Source organism: Pleurodeles waltl, chromosome 2_1 (assembly GCF_031143425.1).
Source record: "Pleurodeles waltl isolate 20211129_DDA chromosome 2_1, aPleWal1.hap1.20221129, whole genome shotgun sequence".
NCBI lineage: Eukaryota > Metazoa > Chordata > Amphibia > Caudata > Salamandridae > Pleurodeles > Pleurodeles waltl.
In genome coordinates this window covers 63,108,496-63,133,855 of record NC_090438.1, presented here as the reverse complement: position 1 = coordinate 63,133,855, position 25,360 = coordinate 63,108,496, and the positions used below count along the sequence as shown (strand labels likewise).

General features: G+C 46.0%; 1 long non-coding RNA gene across 1 annotated transcript in view; it reads right to left on the bottom strand.

The window, feature by feature from the left end:
• The window catches only part of LOC138258370 (uncharacterized), a 76,891-nt gene that overhangs the window by 28,192 nt on the left and 23,339 nt on the right, over nt 1-25,360 (bottom strand). The gene's annotated exons all lie outside the window — the stretch shown is intronic.

Here is a 25,360-nt window from a genome sequence, read left to right as displayed (position 1 = left end):
GATAGCAGTTTCCAGCGCTCGATCAATAGCAGAGCCTGCGTCAGCATTATTCTGAAGCTGCAGAACGCAGGGCGCCGGGTCGTTTGCTTCTCAAGCTGTTGGCAACGTCGCCTTGTCCAATTAGGTTTGTGGCTGACACCTGGAGGTTACTGTTTAGCTATCCCATAAGCGAGATGGATAGAGTAGCTATTTAGGGCAAGAAAAAGACACCTGCGCATGCGTAGAGGCACAGAGTCACGATGTGGAACGTAAATGCACGGATGTCAAGTTTCCCAGGCCCAAGTGTGATGTGATGCTCCAGTACAGGCTTTTTATTTTTATTCTGAGACTTGTAGACATAGGCCATTATTTAGGGGAAGTTGGCGTAGGGCAGCGCCGCAAGTTTTATCGCTGCCTGCCCCACGCCAATGCAAAAGGACAAAAATGCACCATATTTATGAAATATGGTGCATTCCTGTCCTCTCCTCCTGCGCTGCTGAAAAATTTGCTGCCTAGCCCCAATGCAGACGCCCTTGCACCATTGTGCAAGGGTTTCTGTGTTGCATACAGGATTGCTTTTGTGCCTGAAGGAACACCTTCCTGCACAAAAGAATCCAGAGAGGTAGTTCCTCTTTCCGTGTGTGCTGCAAAATGCAGAACACACGGAAAAAGGGAAAAAGGAGAGGAGATAAAATTATTTCTCCTTTTTACGCCTACTCTGAGGAGGTATAAGGTTTTGGCAGTGCTCCAGGTTTACGTCATTAAGTAAATCTGGAGCAGCGTAAAAAAACATGGGTGTTGCGTGGGGAAACCCACCACAGCGCCTCCCTGGTGCACAGTAAGGGAACACAGCGACTTTCACTGCTTTATCTTACTCCATATCTATGAGGCATTTCAAAGACACGCAACGTGGCATTACGTGGCCTCATAGATATGGTTGAGAGGCTTGCACCGACAAAGCGTAAAAAAAAAAGTTTTATATGGTATTTGATAATGAAAAATACAAGACTACAAGCCCCAGAATGTAAAGCAAAAACCTGAACTAGAGCACCACCTCAAAAATAGAAAATAGAAGGTAGGAATGAGAAGGAAAAATAATAGAAAAGGTAAGAGAGAGATATAATACTAAGAGAAAGGTGTAGTTTAAGGATTTGATGAGGAAAAAGAGAGAAAAGTAGTAAAGGGTAAGGACTATGGAGCAGATTTGATTTCATGATGTAAAGTTAAAGATGAAACATTATGAATTCTATGTTCATCACATATAAAGTCCCACCATGTAAGAGTAGGATACTTGGAGAAGTCTTTCCAGCAGGAAACTATCACTTTAAAAGCAATAGTAATTAAAAGATCAAACAATAAGGATTTAGGGGTTAACTGCTCAAAACTGGGTCACAAAATACCTAAGAATACATTCTGCAATATAAGCTATGCATTACAGCTAAAACTCTTTAAACTTTAGACCAAACCTGAGCCCAAAAATGTTTTACGTGAAAACAATTGTATAACATATGAAGTAAACAACCAGTATTTTGAGAGCATGACCAGCATAAATGAGAACCAGGTGAATCAAATTTAGCAACAAATTCAGGAATGACAACAGCTCTATTATAAATTAAAAAGTGGCTGCGTATTGTGAGCAGCTTTAGAGGTATTGAATAATTTACTCCGCTTTTTATCCCAAAAGGGTGGAGGAAAAGAGAGAGATAAATTAGTTTACCATCCCACTTCTAGAAGGCTTTAAGTTCTGTGGGATTTAGAAGATATTAATGTTTTGTATATGTAGGCGGCTTTGGGAATAGTGTCATGTAAACAGTATCAAAGGTAGTCGCAAATAAATGTGTTGCTGAATAGGGGGTTCTTCTGACATTGAGAAAAGAAACATTGGAGGGAAGAGGCCATCTTTCTTTACAAAAGAGACAGGTAAATGATAACTCATTTTTAAGAAGTCAAAAGAAACAATAGAATTACTTTCGATAAATTAATGAACAAACATAATACCATTCTCCCTCCAAAGCTTAAAGTAAAATGATCGATTATAAAATTTAAGAAATTTATTGTACCAAATAGAGGAGTACAGAAAGCACTGTTGAAACTTTTGGTAGGCAAAAAATACTTTGTGTAGTAAATATTTTGAATATTTCAAAATGGGGCTTTTAGATCTGGAAATACAGTTTGACATATGAATGATCACTTTAAAGTAAAAGTTGTTCAGTAGAGAGTGTTCCAAATTAATACACATTGGGATAGGTTGGTCTTGAAATGTGGAGATCATGGAACAAAATTGTTGAATCAAAAAAGAGGAGTGGTAAAGCTTAAAGTCTGGGCCTCCAACACCCCCTTCACACTTTGGACATTTCAGTTTAGAGAGGGCAAAAAAAGAGGTGCTTATTATGCCATAAGAATTTCGTGCAAATGGTATCAGGTAGCTTAAAATAATAATTAGAGATTTTAAAGGGTGACATATAGATGGTGTGAAGAATATGCAGAACAATCATCATTTTTGTGGTACTGAGACTTCCCCCGCACCATGATAAATGTAGTGGAGACCAAGATAGGAGTAACGCTTGTAACCTGGATTTCAGCACAGTGAAATTGCGACATAGTGTGTCCTTTATGGTGGGGAAACCACATGAAGCTGGTATGACCAAACATGTATTGATAGCAGAGGGAGTTCATTGGTAAAATCTCAGTCTTAGTAAAATTAAGGGGCATATTTAAGAAAAGTGGCGTTGCACCCAGTGCAGCGCCACTTTTCTTGCACCCTTAGCGCCCTCCTACCGCCACCGTGTGTGAGCACTATTTAAAATACAACGCACCATGGTGCAAGGTAGGGGCAATAGCGTCAACATTTTTGACGCTATGGATGTACTGTTCAGGTTTAGCACCAAAATCTCATCCACATAAGCAGATAGTTTAACTTCCAACAAACCCGTCGGAAGCCAGATATGAGTATAACATTGTATACATTCAAGGAATCATTCTAAGCAAAGGACAAATAATAAAGGAGCTATAGGACAACACTGTCTGGTTCCTCCGTGTAAATCAAAAGGAGGAGAAAAACAGCCATTAACAAAAATACTGGCACAGGGGCTGGAGTACAATCATTTTATAAAAGAAATACATCCAGGGCCTAAACCAAACCAGTGAAGGGTAGTAATTATTGCAGTCGAAAGCTTTTTCAGCATCCAGAGAGAGAGCTGCAAAAGGGGTATCAATTTTTCAGCTAGACTGATAATATTAAAGAAAATGTTCACAACAATTCTACCCTTCATAAAGCCACGTTGGTCGGGTTTAACAAGAAGGCATACCACAGATTCAAGGTGGGAAGATAAGATCTTGGCAAATATCTTGCAATCATAATTAATATGTGAAATGGGCCTATATGTTTTGCAGAATTTCGGGATCTTGTAATGTTTGAAAAGTATCATTCTCAAGGCTTCAAAAATGAGTCATTGGCTTTAGAATCAGATGGAAAAGAGTTACAAAGTTCTAGTAATTTAGGAGCAAAGCTGGAGGATTGTGATGAAATAAGTTCATTAAAGGACCCATCAGGACCAAGAGCTTAAGCTTTCTTCAGAGATTGAATTGCATCAAGAACCTCCAGCATTGTAATGTCAGCTTCCAACTTGTTGAATGTATCTGTAAGGGAAGGTAGGCTAGGGACACCATCAAAGAAATTTTGCACATTGAGGGCCTGATTCACAAAGGGTCGTTTGCACTTGTGTTGGAGGTCCCACAGTAATGGTGGGGGTCCTACTCTCGAGACCTCCGTACTGCAATTACCCATTACAGAGGTCCTGCCCTGAGTGCAGGACCTTTGCGACAACTGGGGGCCCTCCGTCACAAGTGCGGAGGCCCTTTGTGAATCAAGTCCTAAGTGTGGAAGGAGCAGTGTCCTCTGTATGCAGTGTTTCATAAAAGGATTGAAAGGCCATGAATATATCAGAATTAGAAATCGAAGTGGAATTATAATGTTCATTGATAATAGGGCCAATGGTTTTATGCTCAGCTTCTATTTTTAAGTAGCTGGAAATCATCTTACCAGCTTTGTTCTGACCCCATGAAACTTTAATTTAATTTTGAGTAAAATATTACAGACATCAATGGTAGCAAGTGTGTTAAATTCAGATTTAGATTTGACCAAATCATGAAGCATAGAGGAAGATTTAGAGGAATATTTAGAGGTTTGGCATGTTCGAGAGCCTTAATATGTTTGAGTAGGAGGAGATATTGAGCATTTAAACTCTTTTTTCTTCTGGCTAAGCTATGGTGAAAACTTGAAAGGAAGCCTTAAAAGTATCTCAATTACTGACAGTAGATATGTCCTTAGGATTGTTGAAGTGGATTTTTTTGTATAAAGCCATTGGCTTCAATAATAAACTGACCATCAGATACCAAGGAGTTATTACATTTCAATCTGCCAGTTTCTGAATCAATAGTAGAAAAATGAAAAGAGGACAGAACAGGGGTATGATCAGAGATAATGTGGAGCCAATTTCAGAGGAATTTAAAGAAGGAAGCAATCATTTAGTGATTAGAATATAACCAGTTCTGGACATCGTATGTTGAACATTAGAGAAAAAAGAAAATTCAAATGTATCCAGGTTAAAAGTTTTCCAACCATCAAATAATGGTCGAGATGAGATGACTGATTAGAATGCTTTATGTGTTTTATGGTTTAAATTGTATTTAGACTTTCTATCCAAAAAATTATCCAACAGTTGGATAAAGTATCCTGCCATAATGATAACTGAATTCCAAATATTGGTAAGTTTTACCTTAACAGAGTTCCAAAAATCTGGATCAGATTTTACAGGACCATACATGTTAAAAAGAGTAACATGCTTGTTATGGATAATGGCAATGACTCGCACCCGTCGGCCCTCTGTGTCACATTCAGTGGATGTAATCTATAGCCCTAGAGCTTTATAGCATTAAGTAGGAACACCACTATTTTGATCAATGGCAGGAGAGAAAAAAACCTGGCCCACCCATTGTCTTTTCATTTTATCAGAAACAGAGAGTTTCTTGTAAAAAGGCAATTTGAGGATCAAGCTTAGATAAGTGAGAGAATACCTTTTGATGCTAGACTGGATGACCAAGACCTCGAACATTCCACAAGACAACAATAAACATACTGGATACAAGAAGGTTACATTACAGGAAAGTGGGTAACAAGCAGCAAAAAAATCAAAATAAACAAAATGACAACATTTGTGAAATAAAACACGAGATAAGAGCCCGGACATTAAAAAAAAAAAACAAGAACGGATATCATATGTGCCCTCACAATGAACAGGGAGGTAATAAGAGTAACACAGAGAAGAGACGGTACACAACAGAGTAGAAGAAAGAGGACCTCAGGGATGAACATCCAGATCTGAAAATGTAAGTATTAGGAAGTGGTAAGAGACCTGTTAGTGCCATAACGAGAACAGCAGTGGGGGCTGTAAAATACGTTAATGGGAAGGGGAAAAAAAGCCAATACAAAGAAAGGAATAACGGACAAGTGCATAGAGGCAGCTTAAGACTTTTAAGCAGCAGTATCCATATCATGTGACAATATGCTCTGGAGAAACATTTGCAATTGCATAGGATCATCAAAGGATTTAAAAGTGCCTTTAGAAGTTATCTTGCATAAGCAAGGGTGACAAATGCCTCATCGTATATCCAGATGTTGCATTTTAGGCCTCACAGCAAGGACCTCCTTTCTTTCGGCATTCGTAACATTAGAGATGTCCTGAGATATAAATATATGATGACCAGACCATATAAGACACCCTTTGTCCTTAGCAGTGTTCAAGGCACAAGGAAGGTCTAGAAATTCAAGGAAGAGCATAATTATACCTCTAAACTTGGAAGAATGAGGGTTTTACTGACCCAGGTGATGAGCTTATTGCAAATTGAGAGGAGGAGCAGCAGAGAGTGTAAGGAGTTTTTAAAGAAATTTCCTTAAAAACTTCAGTAGATCAGGACCTTCGAGAGCTTCAGGAAAGCAATATAGGCGTAGGTTGTTCTGACAATTTCTTTTCTCCAAATCTTTTGTGTGAAGTTTACGTTTTATGATCTCCTGTTCTAGTAAAGGAATTTTAGCGGACATATCCTAAAGAGAACTAATGTGCTGCTCCATTTCAACCATCCTGCCTTCCATTATGATCCACCTATCTTCAATCTATTTCAGTTTCACATTGGTGACACACATAAAAGGTTGTAAGCCCATCACTTCGTCAGGGATACTATCCAAGATTAGATTATTAAAAGAAATGATAGGTAAAGTAGGGTCATTTTTCACCTGTTTGGACTCCGTGTCAGAAGAGGTGGTCTTTACATTAGCAAGCAAGACCCTGGCCATCTTTACGTGAAGAGTATTGTTGTGAGAAACCTTCTGAGAGGATTTTATTCTCCCCATATAGTAATCTTATAACAACCATAGAGTAGAAGTAAGGGCTGAGCAAATCAAATTTGCAACAATACCTTGAAGACAATATAAAGCAACAGAGTTGTCAGGCAATTATGTTGAGGAAATGGAGACCTTTGTCCATCCATGCAGCATGAACATGTAGGAGACAAGGAAACAACAATAATAGGGTGACTTGTTGAATGGTGCAACACTGTTGCAACTTGGAGGGAGAGAGCAGACAAAGTCCCACAGAAAATGGTGACAATTGCCAAACAGCATCAATGGGCCATTGGAAGAAATAAAATGTAGGAAACGTGTAGTGTCAACTCGGAGAAACAAGTCGATATGTAGGCTAAAAAGGAGTTCCTGGCACGACAGGGAAAATATAGGGACATCATGTAAAAAAGAACCTAAGCAACGCATTGAATAAAAGTTGACTGCTGACAAACTGCATCACTGAGCAATGCAAATGTGAAGAAAAGTAAAGTTACAAAGTCAAATAAAGGGAAATGAAAGACATTCCATATTTTGTTCCTGAGTACTCCTGAGAAGCCGACTGTACCTCATGAGAAGAAATATTGCGAGTGGCGAGCTGACCAAATGGTAGCCGCTCGCGGTCCAAATAAAATTCACCACCACTGCACCCAAGAGAAGCAAATGGATAGAGTTCTGCATCGGCGAGATTAAGCGGCATCCTCAGGCATGCTTCAGAGAGGATTATAAATCAGCTGGTGGCTTTTTGAGAGAAATAATGCCCGGCTGACTGTCAGACCTCACAGGACTGCCGCCATCTTGCTTGGCGCGAAAGCCACAACCCTATAAAGACTATTTTAATAGACTTTTTATAATCACTTTTCTTAAAAAATGTTGGGAAGCTGTTAAATTTTTTTTTCGAGATCGATTAAGAGAAATTTCATACTTTGTCACCCCTTGGATTAGAACCACAAAATACTTTTCTTATACATTACGTACACCAATGAAGAGAGCCCCAAAGATGCCTGTGTAAAAAGTACAATACAACATTCCTATCTGCTATGACTTAGAAATGTATGTTTTTAGTAATGTAACTTAGGTGAGTAATACATGTAGGGGTGTGCACAATTTTAACTCTGCTCATGAAGTGGGACAAACTCTCAGTACTGTCATATGTTTTTGGGGAGGGGCCTGGGCAAGACATATGGGACCTCTGTTCGGTCCAGCTTTGACTTTATTAACTACTTTTAACTAATTCAAACCCTTGTGATGCCAAACAATACTGAATTATAAGTTAAATTTGCAAAAATGGTGGCATTAAAATCAAAAGGAGCTACAGATGCCCAACACCCACCAGTCAAAAATGCAAAAAAAAACTTGTACAAGCTAATAAAGCCATTTCTTTTTGAGCTAAGATGAGATTTCTTTTTGTCATTTATTATTCACTGTCTAGCAAGCCTATCATTGTAGGAAAGACATGGAAAGGATTATTTTGTTGCTATTTGATGGACTGATCCATGACATTAAAATATGAAATATGCACATTGAACTTGAGATTGTGGAGGTCATTAAGAGTTTTGCGTACGGAAAAGGCCGTCCGCCAAATTCCCACAGTCAGGTTACTACCAGTGTGGTCTCCTTCCAGCAGGCCCCATTACGAGTTTCCCGCTGGGTTAGTGGGCGGAGACAGAGTTTCCGCCTACTGGCCCAGCGGGAAACAGCCCACAACATTGACGCCGGCTCATAATTAAAAGCAGTCACTGAAAAGCATGACGTGGCTGGCCATGGGGGTCCCTGCGCTGCCCATTCCAAGTGCATGACCAGTGCAGGGGCCCCCATGGGACCCCCTGCACGCCGTCTCTGCCAGCCTTTATGTTGTGGGGCTACGGCCATGTAATCGGCGGCAGAGAAGGGACTCGTAATCCCCAGGGCATTGCTGCTTGCAGCGCTGCCCTGGCGGATTGGGACAGCCAGCACCGCCAGGCCGTCAGGCAGCCGAAAGGTGGCAGTGCTGGCGGTCCAACAGAGGCGCAAACTCAAGTCTCGTAATGTGGCTGCCGGACCGCCACCGCAGCCCTAGTGGTCTGAAGACTGCTAGGGTTGTAATGACCAGCTGTATCTTTAATTGTCCAATTTTTATGATCACAAATAAATCCCTCTTCACAACGTGCAATTTCACTACAACTGTGAAAATCAAAGCAGGGCTCTGAGGATTTTCACCATTCTATCAGGGGAATTATCATAGATTTCTATTTGTTTCTAGTCCCCAGTATTGTCCCTACTGTCTTCAATTCATGTGTACTCTTCCCTAGTTAGAGAGAGATCTCCATCTTTACTGATTAAGAGAAAAGGGAGAGGAAGGGAGATCTGAGGAAGTCAAAAAGGTAAGGAGGACAGTATACTCACAGTGCTGAAATAGTGGAAGACGGGGAACGGAAATAGAGATGAGGTAAAGAGAGAAATGTACTAGGAAGAGGAGTGAGAGAAAGAGAGAGGTTGAAAAAGCCAAAAAGAAAACCAAGGAGAGGGAGTAAGAATAACATGTAGATGGAGAAAGAGAGGCAGCGGTATATAATTTTGAATGAGGTGAAGAGAGTTAGATATAGGGAGAAGAAATGTAAAGATGGGAAAGTGTTGTGGCACAAGGAGGGAGAGTAGGAGAGCAGAAAGGTGGGTAAGATAGAAGAAGGTGCGTTAGAGAGAGCTATAGGCAGAGAGAGGTTAGATAGTGAGAGACGTATAGGGAGATGAATGGTAGACAGATCTGCAAAGTAGGGTGTGGGCAAAATGAGAAGTGGTATAGAACGGCAGATCAGTTCAGAGAAATGTGGCAAAAATGAATGTAGCAATCGATGAGAGAAGAGTAGAAGGGAGATGAATAGAGAGAAAAGTGGTAAAGTAGAGAGCCCAAGGTGAGACAGAGAAAGATTGGTTGAGGTTGATACAGAGGCCCTCATTACGAGTTTGGCGGTCTTCGGGCAAGACCGCCATGGAAAATAACACCACCAGTATTGGCGGTACAGTGGCCGCCGTATTATGAGTCACAATCAGTAAGCTGACGAAACACAGCCAGAAATCCAACACCGCCAGTGCCAATCACGGTGAAAGAGCGACTGTCCACCTGCCGGGCCCGCCACGCTGACACCATTCCGGCCGCCATATTATGAGTCAGCACAGCAGAACATGCACGTCGGGAAACCATGGCGGTATAGAAAATCACCGCCAATAGAAGGCAGGTGACAGGTGGACAGGTGGACAGGTGGACAGGTCGAATACCCCACACCTGAAACACATACACAAACCTGTTCACTGTACCATGACACACACCATCACACTACCTCAAACCCTGGTGAATACTACCACGACCCACTGGAAATTGAGCATTAATTTTACACAGTGCACGCACCCCCACAACATGTCATGCCACAAGCGCCCATGCCTCACCAACAATGAGTTGCGGGTCATGGTGGACGAGATTGTCAGAGTAGAGCCACAACTGATGGGAGCACAATTCCAGCAAACATCTATAGCCAGGAAAACCGAGCTATGGCAGAGGATCGTCGACAGGGTGAACGCAGTCGGCAGCTACCCACGCACAATGGAGGACAATAGAAAGAGATGGTACAACCTCAGGGCAAAGGTCCATCCCATGGCGTCCAGAGACAACATCACTCTCAACAAGACTGGCGGTGGACCCCCCCTCCTACCCTTGGCATGACATCCTGGGAGGAGAAGGTCTTGGTCATCATGCATCCTGAGTACCTGACTGGAATCATTGGAGGGATTGACTCTGGTAAGGAAGCAACACCCCCCGAGCACTCACCACTCCATTTCTGCATGCCTCCCAAGCACCCACCACTTCCCATACTATCACAAACCACAAGAATGCATCTCACACTATCACCCCACCTTCCTACTCTGCATGCCACACCACCCCTCTCCTACCATCCACACACCCACCCAGCACAATGCATGCTAAACCTTCACAATCTCCTCAACTACCACTCTTACAATCCATCACTACACACGCCGGATCCGAGCCACACTCACACCTCACAGTGGAGCACCTGCATGGACAATCATTCCACAGCCCACCCCGACTGCTAGCCAACACCGCCTCACTACCTATGGCAATTACAGCAATGTCAAACAGCAAACCCACGACTACACATGATATGAAAAGCATGGCCCAAATCCTATTCGCCATGCAGTGTCTGCATTGCTGCAAATGTCATAGCCATCCCTGGGTAACGAATCCACCCACTGCAAGCAGCACACCATGACACTACAATGACATATCTACATACTAACTCTCACCCTTTCTATCCACTGCTTACCCTGCTATTGCCACCCAGCAGAGGATGGCAGGGTCAGACAGCCCTCCCCAGGATGAAGGCCCTACTGGATGTCTGGAGGATGACAAATTGCCTGGGCCATCTGGGGTAAATGGCTAGTCCACCCCAAGCAGTCCCAACCTGGACACCCCGGATTCACCCTCTTGTTTGGCAACAACACCTCAGCTAGCCCCTCCACCCCAAATCTGTGCCTCAGGGACCATTCAATTAGAGGTGTGCCCCATGGCCCCAGACAATGAAGGCCCTGGTGCTACTGGGAGTGGGCACACTGTGTCAGGGGCACAGGCACATGGGGCCATGGGTACTGGGAGGGGATCTGTGGTCCAAGGGAGGGGGCAGCAACAACATCAGACTGGAGAGGAGCCCCTCACCCAAGTTCTGGGTGCATACCACCAAACCGAGAACACCATTGCCCAGATCCTCGCTATCCTGCATGAGACCCAGAGGCTTCAGAGGGAGAACCATAAGAAGGCCATACAGCAGTGGCAGACCCACAATGCCACCACGGCCTCCATAGCAGGGGTGCTGACGGAACTTACCACCACCCTGTGTCAGCCAACCTCCCACCAGCAGCCCACTACCATTATCCAGATCAAATCTGAGCCCTCCACGTCAGCCTCAGCCAGTGGAGTGGAGGCCCTGCCATAGAACACGCAGGACACCAGAACCCCTTCCCCTGTAGCTGAGGAGCCCCCATGCAAGCTGGGACATCCAACCATACTTCCAGCCTCCACTGATGCCAAGACCAAGACCACCGCCAGGAAGTGAACCACTTCAGAACATACCCCCTTGTGTGTCACAGCGACACCCTGTTGACTGTCCACTGTCATAACTCCGTTTTCACATGGCCATCATACTGGACTTCGACTCCCCACAGGTGGGCCTAGTACTCTAATGATCCCACCCGCCATGACCCCACTCATCAGCCCTTGCACTTGTCTTATAAAAATAAACACCTTTGAGCACAGTTACTGCCTAAGTCTTTATCTACCATGATTAGAAAGTAGGCAGCCATGACATGTGTAACAGACAGACCATTGTCCTACCAATGCATGTGACAGAGCCAGAAGGGAAGCAATCATTTTCAAGTTCTGGAACACAGATAACAGCACCACATCTGAAGTTATGGGTTCACCCAAAACCCACATTGAACACCCAACCTTGGTGGCAGCCGTGCACACGTCAGACATTGCTACTGGTTGCATAGCATGGCTTTTACACATACCTGTATGTCAGTGGAAGTATTGTTGTATCAGCTCTGCTCTGGAATCAGCTGCATCCTCGTCATCCTCCTCCTCGTCACTCCCCACGTCCCCTTCATCAGCCACTGGCACAGCTGCACCCTCCTCAGCATCCAGTAATGGGATGTGACGTCTAAGAGCCAAATTGTGTAACAGGCAGCATGCTACTATGATCTGGCACTCTTTTGCTGGTCTGTACAGTAGGGCCCCTCGAATAAGGTGCAGGCACCAGAATCTGGCTTTCAGCATTGTAAAGGTGCGTTCGATGACCCGCTGAGTCCTTCTATGGGCCTCATTGAAAAGGTTTTCAGCTGCTGTAGTCGGATGCCTGAGAGGTGTCAGTAGCCATGGCAGGTTGGGATAACCAGAGTCACCTGTGTGCACAGAGGTAACAGGCATATTGTAAAATGTAGGTAAATCAGGCAGGTGGTATAAAGTGTTCAGTATACAGAGGCACACATATGGCACGAAACATACAGATGAGCCAGGCACAATCCCTTTGCAGTGGTGCCATCAGGTGTGGGATGCTGCTGTTCTGCAGAATGTAGGCATCATACACTGAACCTGGGAACCGGGCAGTCACTTGTGTGATGTAGAGGTCTGCGAGACATCCCACCGGCACATTGGTTGAGTAGAAGTTTTTACGGTTCCTGAACACCTGTTCACTCCCCCTGGGTGACACCAGGGCAATGTGGGTCCTATCAATAGCCCTGATCACATGTGGCACATGTGCTACAGCGTAGAAGGCTGCCATCACACTGGGTAGATCGTCACTTTGGGAGAACCTTATATATCTGCCTATATGTTTGAGTAGGGCACATAGGACGATCTTCAAGATGTGACTGAACATGGGCTGGGACATTCCGGCAGCCCAGTCCGCTGTAATTTGGAAGGACCCGGAGGCAGGGAAGTGGAGTACTGCCAACACCTGTACTGTGGGTGTGATGACATTGGGATGATGAATACGAGGCCGCAGATCCGGCTCCAACAGCCTCACAAGTTCCATGATGGTCTGACGTTTCTGCCAATAGCACTGGATGACGTGCAAGTCTTTAAGGGTGGCAAGATCTACCCGGGGCCTGTAGACTGGAGCATTCCTCACCATCTTTCTTCCAGCGTACCTGGGAATAGGAGGGAGAAGCAATCATTATGTGCATTAAGGACTGTGAGCACGCATTGGAGCTGTACACAGGTCACTGTAAAACATCCATGATGCACCTCATAAACTCCCTCTATATACATTGTAGAAGTAAAATGGCAGCTGCCTGTCCTGCATGCACAGGACAGTTGACAGTGAGCGAATCCTGCCTGCGTAAGACATCACGGCAGTAACTGGTCGGAACCACCGTGCAAATCCTCATTGGTTAACATGGTTGCCTAAGGGAGACATGAGCCAATGGTGATCACCACCGGAGGTGACGGTGATGTCCGCGGTGGCCGTGACCACCATTTCATGTGCTCATGTTCACTTGACTCCTGGCACTCATGCTGAGAAGACCTCCACTGCGTGTGCTGCTGTGTGCTGACTCTGGTAGCCAAGATGCAGGGCATAGGGCCCCAGACTTCTCACAGAAAGAACTAGAGAAGCTTGTGGAGGGTGTCATACCCCTGTATGCCCAGTTGTATGAGGCACCAGGGCAGCAGGTGAGTCCACTGTGATTGTACTGTCTGTGAGAGGTACGAATGTGGACGGGGGTCTTGAGACGAGGATGAGTGACTTGTGGAAGGACCTGACTGAGGTCTGTGAGTACAACTGGAATGGTGATATGTGCGTATGTTCATGAGATGTGTTGTGTTCAATGCAGTCCCTAAGATGCCACGCTACATGACTGTCTCCTTTTCTCCATGTCATCCATGCAGGTGAGGGCCCATCAGAAGAAGGGGATTTGGCGTGCCATCGCCAAGCAAGTGAGGACCCTGGGGGTCCATGCCCGGTGGAGCAACCACTGCAGGATGCAGTGGCAGTACCTGAGACATTGGGCCAGGACAACTGGTGAGGCCCATCTGGGGACGTCCCCCCAGCGAGGGAGAAGTGCCCGTCGGACCCTGACCCCCTCTATGTCCTGCATTTTGGCAGTGGCGTGCTCTGAGGTGGATGGGTGGTTGAGGGCAGCACAGCAGCCACAAGGGGGTGATTTCACATTCATACATAGGTTATGTGGTGAGTGATAGGTGCAGCCCGTGCAGTGTATGAAGGCTGTGGAATGTGTGCTAGGTAGCTACTGTCGGACTAGGCTTGGGACACATTGAGGCCGGATGTGCTACATACATGTGTTAAAATGCTGTGCAGGTTGTGAGTTGAGGTTAACTTAACTGCTAAGTAGTATCTATGACATGGCAACTGTGTAGTAGATGAGTAGGGTATTGTATGTGGACAGGGTCCCTGCTTCTGGAGTTCACACACATTGTAGTCCCAACTATCCAAACAGTGTGCCTGGAGCCATATCCCTATCTGCTGTCTGCTGGCATGTGGTGTATGTGTAGTCTGCGAAGTCTGAGGTTTCACATCACACAGCTATATGTGCATGGGTCATGTGGCTGTGCAAGCATGCCACCAAATGCCGTAGCGTATTTAGTTTGGGTTTTGAGATCATAAAGAGCCATGACCCATTGGGCTAGTTTATCTATGTGTTGAAGGTATGGCTTTCATCCTGTACAGGATTGAATGTGTGTCAGCATGAGTGGAACACATGTGCATGACTGTGGTGGCACCCATGGTCTGTTATTAGAGTGGCATGTGTGAGTGAAGGCATGGCATGTAATGACATGGTATTAGAGTACGTTGTAGTGACTTGTGTGTGGCTGTTGTGCTGGCATTGACCAATTGTCCCCTGTCTCTCTCTCCCACCCTGTTTCTCACTGTCCCACCCTCCCTCCCTCTCTTCCTCTGTCTTTGTGTGCATCAGCATCATCTGGCAAAGGAGAAGGTGCACCGGCGAGTGGGGAAGCTGCATCCCACGGGACCCAGGAGGCTGATACCAGTGGAGCCGAGGTGACCAGTGGGATGGAGGGTGAGTGGAGCACCACGGGGGAGAAAGGAACAACTACAGCATCATCAGATCCTTCCTCTGATGGCGACTCCCTGGTGGTGGCGGAACCTTCAGACCCTATGCCTGCACCCTCCTTGTCCGGCACCCCCCTTACCAGCACCGCCCTCCCTGTAGCTCCCCACCCAGTTGCCCGTGCACGCTCACCCAGGAGAGTGGGCATCTCCTTTGCCTCAGACAACTCTGCCCCTGCCCCAGTCAGTCCTGCTGCCCTCAATGAGGAGGCTATTGCCCTCCTGAGGTCCATCTCTGTTGGGCGGACAACCATTGTGAATACCATCCAGGGACTGGCATCCCAGATTGACGGTGCCCTGTCTGCCCTTCAGATATCGTTTCAGGCTCTGGCCTCCTCACTGGTGGCAGCCAGTGTTCCTTCTTCTTCCGTCCCCCCTCCAACTACCTGTTCCCACTCCCTTATCCCTCTCCTATTTCCCATCCAAAGCACACTTTCATAACAACATGCATCCCCTCCAACAGACCAAGAGCGCTGTTAGAAATGGGGTCTTTGGTTGACAGTCAGGTTACCCCCTGTTCAAGCAAGGACCCTCACTCTAGTCAGGGTAAAAGAGAATCACCTTCAGCTAACCCCTGCTTACTCCCTTGGTAGCTTGGCAGAGCAGTAGGCTTAACTTCAGAGTGCTAGGTGTAAAGTATTTGTACCCACACACACAGTAACGTAAGGAAAACACTACAAAATGACACAACACCAGTTTAGAAAAGTAGGAAATATTTATCTAAACAAAACAAGACCAAAACGACAAAAATCCAACATACACAAGTCAAGTTATGAATTTTTTAAAGATTAAACTCAAAAATAGCGCTTAGAAACAAAAATGCTTCGATGAGGTGTTAACACAGCGTCGTGACGGAGTCGTTCCCAACAAGCCGACACCAGCGGCGCCGGACACGGAGTCGCGTAGACCCCCAAGTACAGTACCTTTGGTGAAGAGTGAAAACAAGTCGATGCGCGAAGTCAGGGATCGCGGCGTTGGTGCGAAACGTTGAATCCGTGCACTTCGAGCGGCGTCGGTCATGACGTGGTGCGGCAACTTCCACGGAGTCGCGGACTTCAGCGGGGCTGCAGTGGCGTCAGGCCTGCGAAGAGCGTTGCGTTCCAGCAAAGGTCACGGCGTCGGGTGCAGGCGGCGTCCCCGGATTCAGCAGCGGCGTCAGTCCGGAGTCGTCCGAAGTTGATTTCCTTGGATTTCCACCAGCTTTCCTTTCAAGGGCCCAGGGACTGGATAGGGCACCACTTGTCAGAGCAGGAGTCTCTCCAGAGACTCCAGGTGCTGGCAGAGAGAAGTCTTTGCTGTCCCTGAGACTTCAAACAACAGGAGGCAAGCTCTAAATCAAGCCCTTGGAGATTTCTTCAAAAGATGGAAGGCACACAAAGTCCAGTCTTTGCCCTCTTACTCTGGCAGAAGCAGCACTGCAGGAAAGCTCCACAAAGCACAGTCACAGCCAGGGCAGCACTTCTTCCTCAGCTATTCAGCTCTTCTCCAGGCAGAGGTTCCTCTTGGTTCCAGAAGTGTTTCTAAAGTCTGTGGTTTTGGGTGCCCTTCTTATACCCAATTTCTCCTTTGAAGTAGGCCTACTTCAAAGTAAAGTCTCTTTTGAATGTGAAATCCTGCCTTGCCCAGGCCAGGCCCCAGACACTCACCAGGGGGTCGGAGACTGCATTGTGTGATGACAGGCACAGCCCTTTCAGTTGTAAGTGACCACTCCTCCCCTCCCTCCTAGCACAGATGGCTCGTCAGGAAATGCAGACTACACCCCAGCTCTTTTTGTGTCACTGTCTAGTGTGAGGTGCAACCAGCCCAACTGTCAAACTGACCCAGACAGGGATTCCACAAACAGGCAGAGTCACAGAAATGGTATAAGCAAGAAAATGCTCACTTTCTGAAAGTGGCATTTTCAAACGCACAATCTTAAAATCAACTTTACTAAAAGATGTATTTTTAAATTGTGAGCTCAGAGACCCCAAACTCCACATGTCCATCCGCTCCCAAAGGGAATCTACACTTTAATCAGATTTAAAGGTAGCCCCCATGTTAACCTATGAGAGGGACAGGCCTTGCAACAGTGAAAAACAAATTTAGCAATATTTCACTGTCAGGACATATAAAATACATTACTATATGTCCTACCTTAACCATACACTGCACCCTGCCATTGGGGCTACCTAGGGCCTACCTTAGGGGTGCCTTACATGTAAGAAAAGGGAAGGTTTAGGCCCACTTGCCAAGTCGAATTTACAGTGCACATTTACACACACACAGACACTACAGTGGCAGGTCTGAGCCATGATTACAGGGTTACTTGTGTGGGTGGCACAACCAGTGCTGCAGGCCCACTAGTAACATTTGCTTTACAGGCCCTGGGCACCTCTAGTGCACTTTACTAGTGACTTAACAGTAAAAAAAATATGCCAATCATGGAGAACCAATTACATACACATTTTAAACAGGAGCACTTGCACTTTAGCACTGGTTAGCAGTGGTAAAGTGCACAGAGTAATAAAAACAGCAAAATCAGAGTCCAGCACACATCAATAACCTGGGGAACAGAGGCAAAAAGTTAAGGGAGACCACGCCAAGTATGAAAAGTCTAACAAGTGCAATGACAATCACATGCATGACAAACGGCACCACCGCCATGCACACACCAACCATTGAGACGCACACACAACAACACCCACTCCCTACACTGACTCCCCCCCCCTCCTCCCCCTCACAGTCACATCACCACTCACACCTGCAGACACCACATCATCAGTCCCAGGTTCAGCCACGTGTGCCGTCACTGCCGCCATCACCACAACAGGCGACCCCCATACATGCACCCCATACACCACACCTACATGCACCACAACAGTCAACACTACCACATGCAGCACATCAACCCTACCTGCACATACGACCCCAGCATTCACCCACACATCCCCTCTGCGATCTCCCTGTGTCTCCTGCACTCCGCCTCCCAGTACACCTATGCGCCCACACTCATCCACCCAACACACACCCAGTACACACGTCATACACCCACGCACTAGCACCCAAACCACATCCACGTACACACCTGTCCAACAATCCCCTGTCCCTCCCCTCCCAAAAGCATTACCCATGATCTACCCGCTGCCCCGAAAAAAATAATCCTACATGAGTTTTCTCTGTTCCCGTCCCCTGGTCCAGTCCCTGTTCCCACCAGACACCCTGCTACCCTTCCCAGACCCATGCCTTCCACCTCCTTGTCCTCCTCTGGGCTGAGCCACGCCCCTCAGACAGCAGTCTGCAGTGCTGCTGTGATGAGCAGCCCTGCCCCTCACACCTCCAGGCCTGGTACCACTCCATCTGGGTCCCCTGCTATCGTGGCCTCCACCGCTGTCCCACTAAAGAAGGCAGGAAAGAGGGGCAATGCTAAGGCATCCCTGAGAAAACAGTACAGTAAGGAGGGGAAGTCTGGAAACAAGAGGAGGGACCCCCCCATACAAACCTTTATCACACACCCTCCATCCCTGAGGTGCCTGCATGACCCATTGATGCCCTGCTCTGTGGAGGTCTGCACATTGCAGTCAGGAGTCAAGTTGGGCACTCCTCAAATGCCCAGTGTGCCCGGGACATTTGGACACTCATGCACTGGGCCTTGTGGCATTATATGAATTGTTGCTTTCAATACAGTTTTTGCATATCTAATTATATTTATCTACAACTGCACCGTTGGTGTCCATGCCACATAGCTTGTCCTGGCTTTCCTTGCACGTGTATGTATGGTGAATGTGCGTTTGTGCATGTGTGTGTGTGTGTGTACTTATGTTTTTCCCTCCAGTGTGTGCTAGGCTGGGGTACTTACAGCTGGTGTCTATTGCGGCATCGCTGCTCCTGGATGTCAAAGGCCAGCAGGAGCATTGGAAAGACTTGCAATTCACGTGCCATGGCGCCTACGGATGTGCTAGTGTTCCAGAAGGTGGGTACTTCCTTTTATGTTGTTCGTTTCCACCATGGTTTTCCCGGTGGTTAGACCACCCCGGAAGTCCTGGTGGTGTGCAACCTCGTAATACGGTGGGTGTAAACTGTGTGACCGCCTTCCCGAAGGGGCCTCGCGCCAGCAACAGCGGTCCATCCACAATGGCGGTCCGGACAGAAACTTGACTATGTTCTACAGGTGCCTTCCCACCGCCAGGCCTGCTGCGGTGCGACCGCCATCTCTGCCGTTGCGGTCCACTGACCGCCAAACTGGCAATGAGGGCCTGTGTGTCCTCATACTTGAAGGGTGTTCTGAAAAATGTATTAATTGCAATTTTAGCAGGTTATATAGAGATTTGCATTGTTGGCAAGGGAGAATTACATTTTATTATTTGCTCTAATTTTTACCAGAATATGTTCCACAAAACTCAAAAGAATTGGGACATCATCAAGTGGAAGACAGTAATGGAGGGTTTGTCAAAAATGGCAAACCATCCATTATTGCCCCTTTTAGCCGTGGCACTGAATTCAGAGCTTTGTACACAGCAGATGCTGCACATGCAGACATAGCTCAGTATTTGCAAGTGGGTGGCCAATATGCTGTGCTAACTCCTCCAAACAGGTGGAAGAAATTCCTGCTTCCGATACCCATAGTGACTGGCTTTCAAAGGAGCTTTTCTCCTGAAACCTGCTCCTTCCATAGCTCAGGCAGGCACTCTGGTGAAAAAACATCTGTGTCTTATTAGAGATCTCTAAATGCAATGAATTTTCCATTGTAATGTGGAAGAGGTGTAACACCCCCGCAGTGGAAGACAGAATTTTTGGCACCTCAGCTTCGTTATTCTCTTCTGCACAGCCCAGTAAGCATGCATACACGTATCCTAGGTGACTCTTAGTTTACTTGCTAATCGGTTTGTGACTTGCCGACAAATAGGCCTAATTACGAGGCTGGCGGTCCTAAGATTGTCAGCCTCGTGGTGGCGGTTAGGATCACCGCTACTGTGGCAGTCCGACCACCATATTAAGAGCCAGACTATCAGGGTTCCGCCATCTCCGCCAGGCTCGGTGACCCCAACGGGTTAACAGCAGGTGGAAATCACAATCAGCCAGGCTGAATATTATGACCTTGTTCTCCACCAGCATTTTCATGGCGGTTTTACCACCATAATAAAGGCTGGCAGAGAAAAGATGCTGGGGCCCACAGGGGGGGCCCTGCATTGCCCAATCAGACATTGAAAGGTTGGTGGTGCACCCTAGAGCGGCCGCATTGCCGCCGGCTCGATTTTGAGCTGGAGACAGCTGCCCGCTGGGCTGGCGGGTGGAAACCTCGGTTTCTGCCACCAGCCCAGTGGGAAACTCGTAATGGGTCACACAGGTGTGGCGGCAACCTCCCCATAAGAATCATCCGCCGAACTCCCAATGAGGCACAAAGTGTATAGTACCAACACCCATTTACTAAAGAAACAAAGTTGGGAAGTACTCAAACTTCTAGAATTCCCATGCCCTGGAAATTAGTTAACAAGTGGTCTGCACTGGTCTTTTCAGAAGCAGCACTCTTTGTGTTTATAGACTGTTCTTGCATTCACAAATGCATTGAGATTTAGATTTAGACCTACCATTTAGTAGTTATTGTTTTTAGTTACAAACGCTTTTTGTAACTATGCGAGGTCTGCACCCTTGGCTGGAGTAAAGTGAAGCTTTTAAGGGATTTTCATTTGTCAATTGACGATCCCCTTTCAATACGTACATCTGACTTGATTGAACATATGAATTCATTAAATATTCCACTTTAGGATAAGTCCCAAACTTGTTTTTGGCCATCCTGATATACTCACTGGGGTGAAAACATGTCAGGAATTTGTGGGGGCTGAAAGAAAGTTGCACCCTCTTCACCATCTTCATTACAGTGTGTCAGGATCTCCGCATGCCAGTTTTTGTCGATGGCAGACTTGGCAGCGATGGTCACCAGGACAGGGACGGAGATTGTTTGCTGATTGTGCTTTGTGCCTGGTATCTGGTTAGAGTTCTGACTGATTCAAAATGACCAACACCTTTTTATGGCATCTGTTTCCTTAATGGCAGATATCTCAAATTGAAGATAATCATCATTGACTTTCAAGTGGCTGATCATTCAATTCTAGTTCAGTAGGGCGTCTGACAGCATATAACTTGGCCATGTCCATAGTTGGTGGGTTCTTCCACTGATGGTTAGTTCGCTCACCCATCTCGTTTCCTCCACGTGCACCTTTTTTGTGTTTTTGCATCCCCCTTTGGGTTATTGTGTAACTGCCTGCTACTTAACTCTGTCCAGTTATTCTTGCAGCCTTAAGAGACAGACTGCAGAATTCACCCAGCTCAAGTTGGCCTCAGGACAAATGGAGGAAATGGTGTGCTTGTGACTTAAATTTCTGAGTTGCTGAACCAAGATTGTTTTCTCTGCCTACGTTAATCATGTTTCCCCTTACTCCACGACTGCAGTACAAACACGGTTAAGGGCAAATTGGGAGTCTGGTCGATAATCTCTGCAATTATCTGCTCTGGTCATTATTCAGTGTCACCAATGGTTTGGTCCTACCACTTTTTCCTGAACTAAGAAATGCCATTAGAGAATTTTAAATCTAAGGCTAAATGTGGTGCTTCACAGTGAAGAGAACTGGACATCCATATAGGAGTGGATGGAACTCTCACAATTTCACTCCTTGGAATTCCACAGAGTTACATAAAAACTGTGGAAGAATCTGCAGATTTCTGCCAATGGGCAGAAATTTGCATGTGGCACTGCGCGCACTGCTGTTCAGTGCTAGTAGCTTGTTTTGCACTTAAAAATCAGCAAAAATGGCACCACAAGGTGCGCAAGGACACGCATCCATTCAAGTTGATTTTGCTGCCTCTCAAGTAGAAAATGTACTCAAGAAGCAGCCCTCTGACTGCACTCGTGACAGCCTGCATTAGGAAAGTCCTCCTAGGGACCGCACATCATGCTAGGGGACCCCAAGTCTTGCTCGCACTCATGTGCATTTGCCAGCTCGTATTTCTTGAGCCTTGCAGGAGAAAAAATTCCGTCACATGATGGAATTTGGCCGGAGCCGTGTTACGCTTGTAATGCGGAGTCACCAAATTCCACCAATTCCACGAACAGAATAACATTTTCAGCCTGGGCCTTTACCAGATGATATGACATACTCTCATCTATACCCAAGACATGTAGCCCTCTGAAATACCCACAAAAAGACAAGTACAGTGATACTTATTTCCCAATTAAAAGGTAAATAATTGCTAACCCTACATGAAACAGCTTGCTTCAACCCTTCAAAATATTTCCCATTAAATCAAGACCCAACCACAGAAAGGCTAAACTGAGTATAATCTATTTGCCCTTTTCTATAATCATATTCCTGTCGCAGACAAAACTCAAAAGGATATTTTAAAACTGGTACTAACCCTCCTGTCATGCATTGCATTATTATTGGCCTTTTTATACTCAAAGGGCGAAGACATTAAGAACACCATCTTTGGCGAACATCATGCAAAGGGAGCTGCCATTTCTACCTCTCCCACTATCCTGATCTGTTTCACTTATTACCCTCATCAGAGAGACCTTTTTGTCACACATCTTGTTCTGACCTAGTTAATTTTACCAGACATTTTGGTCTAGCATTGCTCCATGTGTCAATTATCTGCATCTTTTTTCATACAGAGGTCAGTGCCTTAACAATTCAAAGTCTCAACTGTACTCCTTATAATGAAAAGGCCTGCCCTCATCCGCCTCGCCTTGACCAATTATTGGCTTTATCTCTTGCTCCTATATCCCCAAAACCTTTAGAAAACCATGCTTCTGGCAAATTTAGCAATTTCTTAAAATAGAACAACATACTGGAGGATGCACACATGTATTTTCAGCCTAACCAAAGTGTGCAGCTATCGTAAAAACATCTTTGGACTGCCTCCGAAAGACTGTTGATGGTGACAGTGTCTGTACTAATCCTTCTCCATCTATAAGCAGCAATTGACACCATAAACCATGCAGTCCTCCTGGGCAGACATAGGATTTGGCCTGTGCTCACAAATGGTTCTGTGCAACTGCACAGAAAAGCTCTCAATAGCTTTGTTCCTAACCCATTGAGTGCTACGGATGAGATGGTCAGTGGCGTAACAAAACTTGAGGACCCTCCCTGCAAAGTACATGGAGGATGCCTTCCCACCCCCTGTCAGGAGCTCTCAGGCCAGGCGTCTTCCACCCTTGCACAGGCTAACTTGAATCTGGTGGCATGGCGAGCACAGGACCCACATCTGGGCCTATCCTTCCCACTTAGGGAGACAAATGCAAAAACAACTGATGATGGACAGAATGCGTCTGGGTTTAATCCATCTGTTTTATTGCTTGCCATGACACTCCAGTTTGGACACAGCAATATGCAAATCAGAGCCTGATTTTTTTGAAGTTTTGAGCCTGCTGCCCATGGGAACAGTGCTGCCCAAACTGCCAGGCTAGGTCCTCCCTGGAACGGAAACAAGCATCCTGGGACCAGTTTTGGTGTATTACCCCTCATCAGCCAGACCAGCTTGAATCTGGTGGCCCACTTCTGGCCCATATCTGTCCTCTCTCCCTGCTCTGGTGCACAAAATGCTGCCTAGCACCAATGCTGGCACACTTCCACCATGGTGCAAGGATGCCTGCATTGTGGGGATGATTGTTTTTGTGCAGGAAGGGGCTTATTTTTCCCACTCTGCAGCCTGATGCCCTAGACTGTGAATGGAGCAGCCCATTACCAGTAGGACAGCTCCAAGGCTGCTGCAGATCCCCATGTGCAACCTCTGGATCCTGGGTACAGGAAATGGGGAACCCTCCCTGCTCATCACGTATGAGGACCTTTCCACAAAAGGCATGGGTTATGTGAGAAGGTGTCACTCAATTTAGTTTTTTGCAGTTTTATATAGCAGGAACTCGAGCCGAAGGTTTTGGAGCACCTTACATGAGCACCAATACATTATATAACAAATGAGGGAGGTACTGTTCCTGTTAAAGAGAAAGGGAGAGAACAGGGCCAAGGATGAGACAGGGACTGGGAACCCTAAAGGTTATTTCTTGGTGCCCTCACACATCCTGTAGGGATGTCATGCTTCATCATAGGGTATGCTCCTCGTAGGACTGGTGGTGCAATGTCCTATGGGCCCCACGAAGGCTTGCTTTAGCAAATATCTTTTTTCTGTTATGCCATATGGTGAGTAGTAAATGTGTGAGGGTATCCTAGGTGTGTGGGGTGGAGTCATAGTGTATGTGCAAGTGAGGGAAGATAAAACTCTTTAGGAGACACCAAATAGATCCTTTAATGTGGTGGTTCTCTTGACATGGTTAAAAACTTAATAAGGTGGTCAGAGCTACTATGGGGGTATAATATACCCAAGCAGCCTAAAAAAAATAGGTGAATACAATCAGGTCAACATGTTTTGCACCTTAAGCCCCAAGAAAGGATCTCCAGTGCTTCTTCAGGACCTAGAAAATGTGGGGGTGCGACCTTCCCCCACACCTATATTCTCATGTGTGGTAAAGGTGTTGCCCTTGAAAACGATACCTGGTGTAATGAGTAAATGATCGTCCAACCTAGATAATGAGCAAGAGAAATATGTAAAACCAGAAAATCTTATGTTTCTGGATAAAAGCACCAACAAGATTGCTCTTTCAGTACATGGTGCCCTCATGTCCCTAATGGTAGACATATGCATGCTGTGAAAAAAGACCTGTTTCAATCGCCATGAGTGCAGAAAAGGAGTAAGAGTACACATGTCAATGTAACAGACAAAACAAACATGTGTGATAAAAAACAAATCTGTGTCAGTGTCACACAGTGGGGCCTAGGTGATTTAAATTTAGGTGTTAGCGAGGGGTCTTACCTTTGGATCAATCAGATATGCCTAATAGGTCAGACTTTAGAGCACAGCTGCTAACTGTCAAGCAATAACAATAATGGCAGCCAAAGTGTGAGAAGAAACTAATGCAACTAGGAGGTGCAAGAAATCACAGCTTGGAGGTGAGGAGAACTGTACTAATGTGGTTACTGTGCAGAGAGCACGACCGACGTACCCTCCTCTGCTTGCCTGGATTGAGACTGAGCCTGGATTGAGACTGAGCAGAGGAGGTTGCCCAGCTATAAAGCATGGTAAATTGGTAAATGGAATCAGGTGTGGGGGAGTGCAAGCATTGAACAGCCAATCAGAATTGTGGGTGGGCGACAGCATGGTAGAGTCATTGGTGTGAGCCGAGGATGCTCGCACCGCGGTGGTGGACCTACTGAAGTGGTGTTAGATTCCGCTGTTTAAACTGCAAAAGAGAAAAGGTGAAAAGAAAAAGTGTTGGTCATTGATAAATCTGTCAAAGATATTCCTGATTCACAATAGTGTTGCA